Here is an 11876-nt window from a genome sequence, read left to right on the forward strand (position 1 = left end):
TTCCCCATGAGAAATGAGGCATGTTTACAAAGTTTCAGAAGATTTGGACAAATGGGTGGAAATTGTATCACTTTGAATTTTTGTTTTTTGGGCGTGGCCTGTAACGCCACCTATGGGCGAATGTTGGCCATTCTTGGTTTGGGGGTACCCGTTGGCATGGAGTATCAATGTGCCAATTTAGAAAATTTTTGACCAGTGACTTTTTGAGCTATTGGGGCTCAAGGAGAAGAATAATAATAATAATAATAATAATAATAATAATAATAATAATAATAATAAAACCGACAAATACAATAGATTCCCTCCTACGGAGGAATCTAATAATAATAATAATAATAAAACCATCAATTACAATAGATTCCCTCCTAGGAGGAATCTAATAATAATAATAATAATAAATAATAAATATAGCTGCAAGCAGCAATGCGGATTCCTCCTCAAAATGGCAAATCATTTCAAATTGATCAGTAGAGGGTTGGGGTTAAACCCTCTCAATGGATGAATCCAAAAAACATGTATTTCTGTCTGAATCCTAAGCGAAACATTTTCAGTCTACAGGAAAATCCATCATACCTTATGGATCCTTGAGGCGTTTTTGTTCCCAATGAGAAATGAGGCATGTACACCAAGATTCAAAAGAATTGGTTAAATAGGCGTGGAAATGGTATCACTTTGAAAATATTTTTTTGGAGCGTGGCCTGTAAGCGCCTCCTATGGGCAAATGTGGGTCATTCTTGGTTTGTGGGTTCCTGTTGGCCTGTAGTATCAATGTACATAATTAGAAAATATTTGACCAGAAAATGGGACTTTTGGGAATTACCTGTAAGCCCCCTAGGGGTGAATGTTAGCCATTCTTGGTTTGAGGGTTCCTGTTGACCTGTAGTATCAATGTACCAAATTAGAACATTTTTGACCATAAAATGGGAATTTCAGTGGCCTCTAGTGCCCCCTAAGGGCGAATGTTAGCCATTCTTTGTTTGTGGGTTCCTGTTGGCCAGTAGTATCAATGTACCATATTAGAAAATTTTTGACCAGAAAACGAAATTTTGGGAGTGGCCTGTAAGCCCCCTAATGGCGAATGTGGGCCATACTTGGTTTTGTGGGTTCCTGTTGGCCTGTAGTATCAATGTACCAAATTATAACTTTTTGACCAGAAAATGGGAATTTCGGCTTGGCCTCTAAGCGCCACCTAGTGGTGAATGTCGGTCATTCTTGGTTTGTGGATTCCTTTTGGCCTGTACTATTAATGTACCAAATTAGAACATTTTTGACCAGAAAATGGGAATTTAGGCATGGCCTGTAGTGCCCCCTAAGGGCGAATGTTAGCCATTCTTGGTTTGAGGGTTCCTGTTGACCTGCAGTATCAATGTACCAAATTAGAGCGTTTTTGACCAGAAAGCGAAATTTTGGAGTAGCCTGTAAGCCCCCTAAGAGGCGAATGTGGAGCCACACTTGGTATGTGGGTTCCTGTTGGCCTGTAGTATCAAAGTACCAAATTAGAAAATTTTTGACCAGAAAATGGGAATTTTGGCTTGTCCTGTAGTGCCCCTAGTGGCGAATGTCGGTCATTCTTGGTTTGTGGATTCCTGTTGGCCTGTACTATTCTTGTACGAATTAGAACATTTTTGACCAGAAAATGGGAATTTTGGCTTGTCCTGTAGTGCCCCTAGTGGCGTATGTCGGTCATTCTTGGTTTGTGGATTCCTGTTGGCCTGTACTATTAATTTACCAAATTAGAACATTTTTGACCAGAAAATGGGAATTTTGGCATGGCCATTCTTTGCACAGTACTTCAGAGTGATGTCATCTTTAAGCATGTTAGGTTTGAAAAACCATCAGTCAAAATTACATTTGATTTATTGACTGCGTATATATTGTTAAAATTTGGACATTTACATAAACACGCCCCTTTCAGCCATTTTGTATCGTATTCATTTTTCCTAAGTAGCGTTTTCAAGGATGTCCATTCTACACATGTGTACCAAATTTCAAGTCAATTGGAGCTACGGTTCAGGAGAAGAAGAGTTTTGTAGGTTTTAGCAAATTTTCAGCGTCACGGAAAAATCCATCATGGCGGAAGTTATGGGTTCTTGAGGCTTTTTGTTCCCCATGAGGAATGAGGCATGTACACCAAATTTCAGAAGATTTGGACAAATGGCGTGGAAATTGTATCACTTTGAATTTTGTTTTTTTGGGCGTGGCCTGTAGCGCCACCTATGGGCGAATGTGGGCCATTCTTGGTTTGGGGGTACCCGTTGGCATGGAGTATCAATGTGCCAATTTAGAAAATTTTTGACCAGTGACTTTTTGAGCTATTGGGGCTCAAGGAGAAGAAGAATAATAATAATAATAATAAATATAGCTGCAAGCAGCAATGCGGATTCCTCCTCAAAATGGCAAATCATTTAAAATTGATCAGTAGATGGTTGGGGATAAACCCTCCCAATTAAGGAATTCAAAAAACATGTCTTTGTCTGAATCCTAAGCGAAACATTTTCAATGTACAGGAAAATCCATACCGGACCTTATGGATCCTTGAGGCTTTTTTGTTCCCAATGAGAAATGAGGCATGTACACCAAGTTTCAGAAGAATTGGACAAATGGCGTGGAAATGGTATCACTTTGAAAATATTTTTTTGGGGCGTGGCCTGTAGCACCACCTATGGTCGAATGTGGGCCATTCTTGGTTTGTGGGTTCCTGTTGGCCTGTAGTATCAATGTACCAAATTAGAAAATGTTTGACCAGAAAATGGGACTTTTGGGAATTACCTGTAGCGCCCCCTAATGGCGAATGTTGGCCATTCTTGGTTTGTGGGTTCCTGTTGGCCTGTAGTACCATTGTACCAAATTAGAACATTTTAGACCAGAAAATGGGAATTTCGGCATGGCCTGTAAGCCCCCTAGGGGTGAATGTTGGCCATTCTTGGTTTGTGGGTTCCTGTTGGCCTGTAGTATCAATGTACCAAATTAGAACATTTTTGACCAGAAAGCGGGAATTTTGGCGTGGCCTTTAAGCCCCCTAGTGGCGAATGTCGGCCATTCTTGGTTTGTGGGTTCCTGTTGGCCTGTAGTACCATTGTACCAAATTAGAACATTTTAGACCAGAAAATGGGAATTTCGGCATGGCCTGTAAGCCCCCTAGAGGCGAATGTTAGCCATTCTTTGCATGCAGTACTTCAGAGTGATGTCATCTTGAAGCATGTTAGGTTTGAAAAACCATCAGTCAAAATTACATTTGATTTATTGACACGTATATATTGTTAAAATTTGGACATTTACATAAACACGCCCCTTTCAGCCATTTTGTATCGTATTCATTTTTCCTAAGTAGCGTTTTCAAGGATGTCCATTCTACACATGTGTACCAAATTTCAAGTCAATTGGAGCTACGGTTCAGGAGAAGAAGAGTTTTGTAGGTTTTATGCAAATTTTCAACGTCACGGAAAAATCCATCATGGCGGAAGTTATGGGTTCTTGAGGCTTTTTGTTCCCCATGAGGAATGAGGCATGTACACCAAATTTCAGAAGATTTGGACAAATGGCGTGGAAATTGTATCACTTTGAATTTTGTTTTTTGGGCGTGGCCTGTAAGCGCCACCTATGGGCGAATGTGGGCCATTCTTGGTTTAGGGGTACCCGTTGGCATGGACTATCAATGTGCCAATTTAGAAAACTTTTGACCAGTGACTTTTTGAGCTATTGGGGCTCAAGGAGAAGAAGAATAATAATAATAATAATAATAATAATAATAATAATAATAATAATAAAACCATCAATTACAATAGATTCCCTCCTACGGAGGAATCTAATAATAAAACCATCAAATACAATAGATTCCCTCCTTACGGAGGAATCTAATAATAATAATAATAATAATAAAACCATCAATTACAATAGATTCCCTCCTACGGAGGAATCTAATAATAATAAAACCATCAAATACAATAGATTCCCTCCTTACGGAGGAATCTAATAATAATAATAATAAAACCATCAATTACAATAGATTCCCTCCTACGGAGGAATCTAATAAAACCATCAATTACAATAGATTCCCTCCTACGGAGGAATCTAATAATAATAATAATAATAATAATAATAATAAAACCATCAATTACAATAGATTCCCTCCTCACGGAGGAATCTAATAATAATAATAATAATAATAATAATAATAATAATAATAATAATAAAACCATCAATTACAATAGATTCCCTCCTACGGAGGAATCTAATAATAATAATAATAATAATAATAATAATAATAATAATAAAACCATCAATTACAATAGATTCCCTCCTTACGGAGGAATCTAATAATAATAATAATAATAATAATAAAACCATCAATTACAATAGATTCCCTCCTACGGAGGAATCTAATAATAATAATAATAATAAAACCATCAATTACAATAGATTCCCTCCTACGGAGGAATCTAATAATAATAATAATAATAAAACCATCAATTACAATAGATTCCCTCCTTACGGAGGAATCTAATAATAAAACCATCAATTACAATAGATTCCCTCCTACGGAGGAATCTAATAATAAAACCATCAAATACAATAGATTCCCTCCTTACGGAGGAATCTAATAATAAAACCATCAAATACAATAGATTCCCTCCTTACGGAGGAATCTAATAATAATAATAATAATAATAAAACCATCAAATACAATAGATTCCCTCCTTACGGAGGAATCTAATAATAATAATAATAATAATAATAATAAAACCATCAAATACAATAGATTCCCTCCTTACGGAGGAATCTAATAAAACCATCAATTACAATAGATTCCCTCCTACGGAGGAATCGAATAATAATAATAATAATAAAACCATCAATTACAATAGATTCCCTCCTACGGAGGAATCTAATAATAATAATAATAATAATAATAATAATCATAATAATAAAACCATCAATTACAATAGATTCCCTCCTACGGAGGAATCTAATAATAATAATAATAATAATAATAATAATAATAATAATAATAATAATAAAACCATCAATTACAATAGATTCCCTCCTACGGAGGAATCTAATAATAATAATAATAATAATAATAAAACCATCAAATACAATAGATTCCCTCCTTACGGAGGAATCTAATAAAACCATCAAATACAATAGATTCCCTCCTTACGGAGGAATCTAATAAAACCATCAATTACAATAGATTCCCTCCTACGGAGGAATCTAATAATAATAAAACCATCAATTACAATAGATTCCCTCCTACGGAGGAATCTAATAATAAAACCATCAATTACAATAGATTCCCTCCTACGGAGGAATCTAATAATAAAACCGTCAAATACAATAGATTCCCTCCTTACGGAGGAATCTAATAAAACCGTCAAATACAATAGATTCCCTCCTTACGGAGGAATCTAATAATAATAAAACCATCAAATACAATAGATTCCCTCCTTACGGAGGAATCTAATAATAAAACCATCAAATACAATAGATTCCCTCCTTACGGAGGAATCTAATAATAATAATAATAATAAAACTGACAAATACAATAGATTCCCTCCTTACGGAGGAATCTAATAATAAAACCGACAAATACAATAGATTCCCTCCTTACGGAGGAATCTAATAATACTGTCAAATACAATAGATTCCCTCCTTACGGAGGAATCTAATAATAATAATAATAATAAAACCGACAAATACAATAGATTCCCTCCTTACGGAGGAATCTAATAATAATAATAATAAAACCATCAATTACAATAGATACCCTCCTACGGAGGAATCTAATAATAATAATAATAATAATAAAACCATCAATTACAATAGATTCCCTCCTACGGAGGAATCTAATAATAATAAAACCATCAAATACAATAGATTCCCTCCTTACGGAGGATTCTAATAAAACCGTCAAATACAATAGATTCCCTCCTTACGGAGGAATCTAATAATAATAATAAAACCGTCAAATACAATAGATTCCCTCCTTAAGGAGGAATCTAATAATAATAATAATAAAACCGTCAAATACAATAGATTCCCTCCTTACGGAGGAATCTAATTAAGGGAATATGCATGTAACTGTACATAAATACTAACATAACTTTGCACTAGGTGGCAGAATAGAGTGGAGGGTCTATTCTATGTATTTTCTGAAAGTGTCTGTCTCTAAGTTGGTTGTGTCTTTAAAAGGACACCAGAGTAGCCACAGTATTTCTTTGTGGGTGTTGTATGCAGTAATCAAGCCAGACAGCTGTGTGGATTTTGCATATGACTAGAATCACACCCACACTATTGTTGCTGACATACTGTATGCATTGTCATAAGGCAAAGACAAATATTAGATCTACTCTCATTCAGATAATACATTATTCTAATGGCATAGTGATTGCATAGTCATCAAATATTAAACCCCTAGCCACAATATCAACGCAGCTATATCTGACAGTGTCTAATTAATGTAGATATTGACACCTGTTGCAGCAGGACTGAGAATAACAATCAATATAACTTTAAAAGAGCATCAGTGAACTTCATAATTGTGAAATTGTGTTTTAGATGTCAGTCCTTTACATACAGTGCCTGATCTTTCAAGACTGAAAAATGTAAACATTTCAAAAGGGTAAAAAACGAAAGAAATTTTCCACATTATAAGTTTTCCCTGGGTCGATCGTCTCAGGAGCATCTGGGAGCCTTCCGGGTCCTCGAGAAGGTCCATGAGACAGGGGGCGTCTGCTTCCTGCAGGGTGCTCGACGCACAGGCTGCAGGGCATTTTTTCGCTGCAGCAGGATGCCCTCGGCGAGCAGACGGGGCATGGCCCATGGTGGCAGTTTTGCGGCGGGGTAGGATGTGCGAGATGGCCTCCGTCTGCTTCTTCACCGCGGAGAACTGCTGGGCAAAGTCCTCGACAGAGCAGATCAGGCGGATGACCAGGAGATCAAGGGGACCAGAGCAGATCACACGGATAGCCAGGAGACCAGAGCTGATCAGGCGGACGGCCAGGAGACCAAGGGGACCACAGCAAACCAGGCGGACAGCCAGGAGCCCAGAACAGCTCAGGCAGGCGGCCAGGAGAGCAAGGGGACCAGAGCAGATCTGGGGGATGGCCAGGAGACCAGGGAATATCCAGGAGATGGTCAGGTGACCAGGGCAGATCCGAGAGACGGCTAGGTGACCAGGGCAGATCCGGCAGATGGCCGGGAGACCAAGGCAGATCCGGGAGACTAGGGCAGATCCAGGAGACGGCCGGAAGACCAAGGCAGATCCGGGAGACCAAGGGGACCAGAGCAGATCAGGCGGATGGCCAGGGTCAGGAGGCCTGGGAGGTGGCCATAGACAGGGACTGGGTCAGGAGGCCTGGGACGTGGCCGTAGGACAGGGACTGGGTCAGAGGGCCTGGGAGGCGACCACAGGACGGATTTTAAGTAATGTTTAATTAAGACAATATGATTTTTCCAGTAATAACAACATTAAAGTGTAGCGTTACGTTGGCATGACAAAACAAAATTGTGATATTGGATATAACTTTACAAGGTAAGTAAGCGAGTTTATCACACTAAATCCGTGTTAACATAAATAATACTTCTTTTAAAACAGTGTCTATTTTAATGTCTATTGAAAGTTTCTCACTGTAACCGTGATTTTTGCAATTATTTTTAATTAACGTGGGAAACATTGGTCTACATTATTATTTGTGGCAATCAACATTATGCCACAAATGATGTAGCTAGCACTTTACTTGTAATAAACTCAGAACATTCCTTTAAGGCATTTATCATTGGGTTATGGAAATGTGTAGCATAGTTTGACCCAGCAACAGAATCACTGGATTTGCTGTTGCTGGATAGACCAACTGGACTGTGTTGGACTGTGTTTGCAGTTGAATAGTGAAGGTGAAAGTAAACACTGACTTGTCACAGCTGCAATGAGAACCTCACTGACCCCACAAATCTCTCTCTCACTGATAGTGGTACAAACAGACCCTCTCTGTGAACCTCCCACTGCTAAGGAGTGGGCGGAACAAGCCATGACCAGAATGCCAGCAACTGATGGGCACAATGACTCTTTCAGTGAAATTGGTACTCTAAGGGCCCATTACAGTGGATGTTTAAGATATTTAAAGGGATAGTTTACCCAACAATTTCTGAAAAAACGTTCTGTCATTATTTACACATAATGCCGTTCTAAAACTGTGTGACTTTCTTTTTGTGTAACACAAAATATACATTTAGCAAAACCGGTTTAGTTCGGGTGCAGAGATCTCAAGACGCTTGTTATAAACATTCTCCGTTAACTCAGAGTTTGATCCTGAGTTCCTGTTTACAGGGATAGTTGACCAAAAAATGCCACCACAGATGTATGCAAAAATGTGTAAGTTCACATAAAGGCAGCATAAATTAATCCATAAGACTCCAGTGGTTAACCCATGTCTTCAGAAGTGATATGATAGGTGTGGGTGAGAAACAGATCAATATTTAAGTTCTTTTTTTACTATAAATTCTCCTCCTTGCCCAGTAGGTGGCGATATGAATGAAGAATAAGAATCACCAAAAACACAAGAAGAATGTGATAGTGAAAGTCGAGACTGATGGTAAAAAAGGCCCTAAATATCGATCTGTATCTCACCCACACCAATCATATCACTTCTGAAGACATGGATTTAATCACTTGAGTCATATGGATTACTTTTATGCTGTCTTCATTTGCTTTTGGAGCTTCGCTATTTTGGTACACATTCATTTATATTGTGTTGACCTACAGAGCTGAAATATTCTTCTAAAAATCTTTATGTGTAGAAAAAAGAAAACCATATCTGAGTGTGAGTAAAACAATGAAAGACGTATCATTTTTGGGTAAACTATACGTTTAACCCTAAAACGCGTGGAGAGTCATGAGAAAGTTGTCACGATTTACTTGAAGATCAAGAGATCATTATGAAAATATGAAGAATTTAAATATTTTCACTGCAAGAGGAAACACTGCTGCTACTGCAGAATTTTCAGAATATTATAATGTGTTATTTAATACATAGGTTCACAATAAGATCACACAAGCTTATTAATTTTAAAAGCATAAAAATCGATTTATTTATTTAAAATGTAAAAGCTTTTACATTCATTTAAATTTAAAAGCCTAATATAATTTAATGGAGTGCAACCCACGTCACTTTGTGTGATGCTTACGTACTGTATACAGTTACAGTATAAAGAAATGCAAAAGAAACTCAATAATATTGTAAAAAAAATGTATGTGCTGCTCAAAATTGTAAATGTTCCCTGATTTCTTAAACTATCTTATAATATCTTAATATAAAGTCCTAATACATTAAATCTTAATTTATACATCTAAATTCATTAAACGTAAGGGTCTCCAAACTTTTTGCTGCTAGAGCCAGGTGACACTGTTATGTTTACAAGGGTGGCCAGAGTGCACCTACGGTATTTGTTTCTGCCGAGATTTTTCTTCTGCTTTTATCACATGGTTTCATTTTACAATTAAAATCCATTCACAGAACATGATATAAAAATATTGGTAATTTTATAGTTTGTATACATTTCTTAGCAACTTGCTTTAGGATAGGCCTACTTTGTCATTGCATGTTATCTCTGTTCAGTGACCTGTGTGACGCTCCGTAAGGAGGCTAAAGGCTACAGCCTCTAGCATCATTCGCTATAGTGCACCTCTTGAGGTCAGGAGAGTGAGGATTATACACACTGTTACACTTGTCTAGACAGGGGAAAGGGGGGGGGTGGGGGGAGGTCCAGGTTCAACAGAACTTTCATTATATGTTTATCTATTGTAGGCTAATGAGAAACAACTTAAAATCTGTGTGAAATGTTACATTTTAGCCCACTTCATGTTACATCAGTGGATCCATCTATTGGCTCAAAGAACTTGTAGGTACTCAATCCAGTAGTGATAGTGACTTTTATTCATCTCAGTGACTCTCAGATTCTTTTGAATCTGTTCACTTTAAAATTTGCAAGTCAAAAGAGTGTTTAAGCATCATAAGCATTTTACCCTAAATTACTTGAAGGGTATGCCAATGTGGAGTTACATTGAACAGGAAGGGATCTGCTCAAATCTTCATCAGCTCAGAATTCAATCAGGATATTTGCTAAATAACTTTTCAGGGGGTCTCCTGTTCTTTTCCGCTAGGGTCTCCATTTATATCCAAGACACCCCTTGCACCCTGGACTCATGCACTGTTTTCCAAATCTTCTGAAGCCATTTGATCACATTGTGTGATGAACAGACAAAAATGTAAGTAATTATTGCCTCTCAAAAAGCTGTAATTATGTAAAACGAATTGGTTACCTAACGTAACCTCGGTTCTCTCTAGACGAGGGAACGAGTATTGCGTAAGCTAGCTTACGCTACGGGAAAGATTAATCTTTTCTGAGATATTGAAGCCAAAAAAATATCCTTAATTTTGTATCATTTGTCAACGCAGTGCAGCAACTGCAGACCTTGAGCGGGCTAGCGAGCTCATTGGTTGCTCTGCGGCAACTGCTGCAGCCTATAGACGAACTTGGGTGAACTCGCGTCCAATGAGAGGCGTCCGCGCGCTTACTGCATCAAAGCCCGCCAAAATGGGCGTGGCTAGAGTGCATATAAGCGTAGTTCGTAGGCTGGAACCCTGGTTTTCATTGAATGAAGCGAAAGTCGCTCGTGGCGCGAGCACGGCCGGCTACGCAATACTCGATCCCTCGTCTAGAGAGAACCGAGGTTACGTTAGGTAACCGATTCGTTCTCTTACAAGAGGTTCTCTCGTATTGCGTAAGCTAGCTTACGCTACGGGAACCCATTGTCAACGCCGTGCACGCCAAGCATCCACTGCATGAGCCCCGGGGGTGGGGGGACCCGGGGGAGCCCTTGTGAGTGGGGAAATAATATTTGGCCGGCAAGAGTGCGGGCCAGTGTGTGTGTAATACGTAAGCACATTGTGGGAAGGGAACGACAGAGTGGCGGTGCCGGTCTGTGTGGAATGAGTCCCATCAGTGCAGCTCACCAGGGGAGCTGTAGCATATTAAACCGCTAGTAGTTTTGCCTGCAGGGCGGGCACTTCCAGATTGTAAAATCTGACAAAGGTGGAGGGGAAGCCCAGCCCGCTGCCACACATATGTCGTGAATGGAAATCCCGCTGGACCATGCTCACGATGAGGCCATGCCTCTAGTGGAGTGAGCCCTAATGCCCAACGGGCATGGCAGGTCTTTTGACGCGTATGCGGCAGCAATAGCGTCCACTATCCATCTAGACAGTGTCTGTTTCGAGGCGGCGAGACCTTTGGTGCGCCCTCTGAACGAAACGAAAAGCTGCTCAGAGCGTCTGAAAGAGGCGGAGCGCGCAGTATACAATCTCAGTGCTCTGACTGGGCAAAGGAGATTGGCGTCGTGTTCGCTATCGGATGCTGGCAGCGCCGATAGGGAAATGACCTGTGCTCTGAAAGGAGTACCGATCACCTTGGGAACATAGCCGTGTCTAGGCTTTAAAATGACCTTGGAGTCACTTGGTCCAAACTCAAGACACGCAGCGCTGACAGACAGCGCGTGAAGGTCTCCCACACGTATGACTGATGACAGGGCAGTCAGAAAAACGGTTTTGAGTGAAAGGTATTTCAAATCCACGGATTGAAGCGGTTCGAAAGGGGGGGCTTTCATAGTTTCGAGAACTATAGAAAGATCCCAGATAGGAACCGATAGGAACCGGGGTTCATCCTTCTAGCTCCCCTGAGGAAGCGGATGACCAGCTCGTTTTTTCCCAGTGACCGGCCGTGCAGGGGTTCAGCGAACGCCGCGACGGCCGCCACATACACTTTGAGCGTGGATGGGGATCTGCCCTTATCCAGCAGCTCTTTGTAAGAACACGAGCAGC

Source organism: Xyrauchen texanus, chromosome 39, assembly GCF_025860055.1.
Source record: "Xyrauchen texanus isolate HMW12.3.18 chromosome 39, RBS_HiC_50CHRs, whole genome shotgun sequence".
Classification (NCBI taxonomy): domain Eukaryota; kingdom Metazoa; phylum Chordata; class Actinopteri; order Cypriniformes; family Catostomidae; genus Xyrauchen; species Xyrauchen texanus.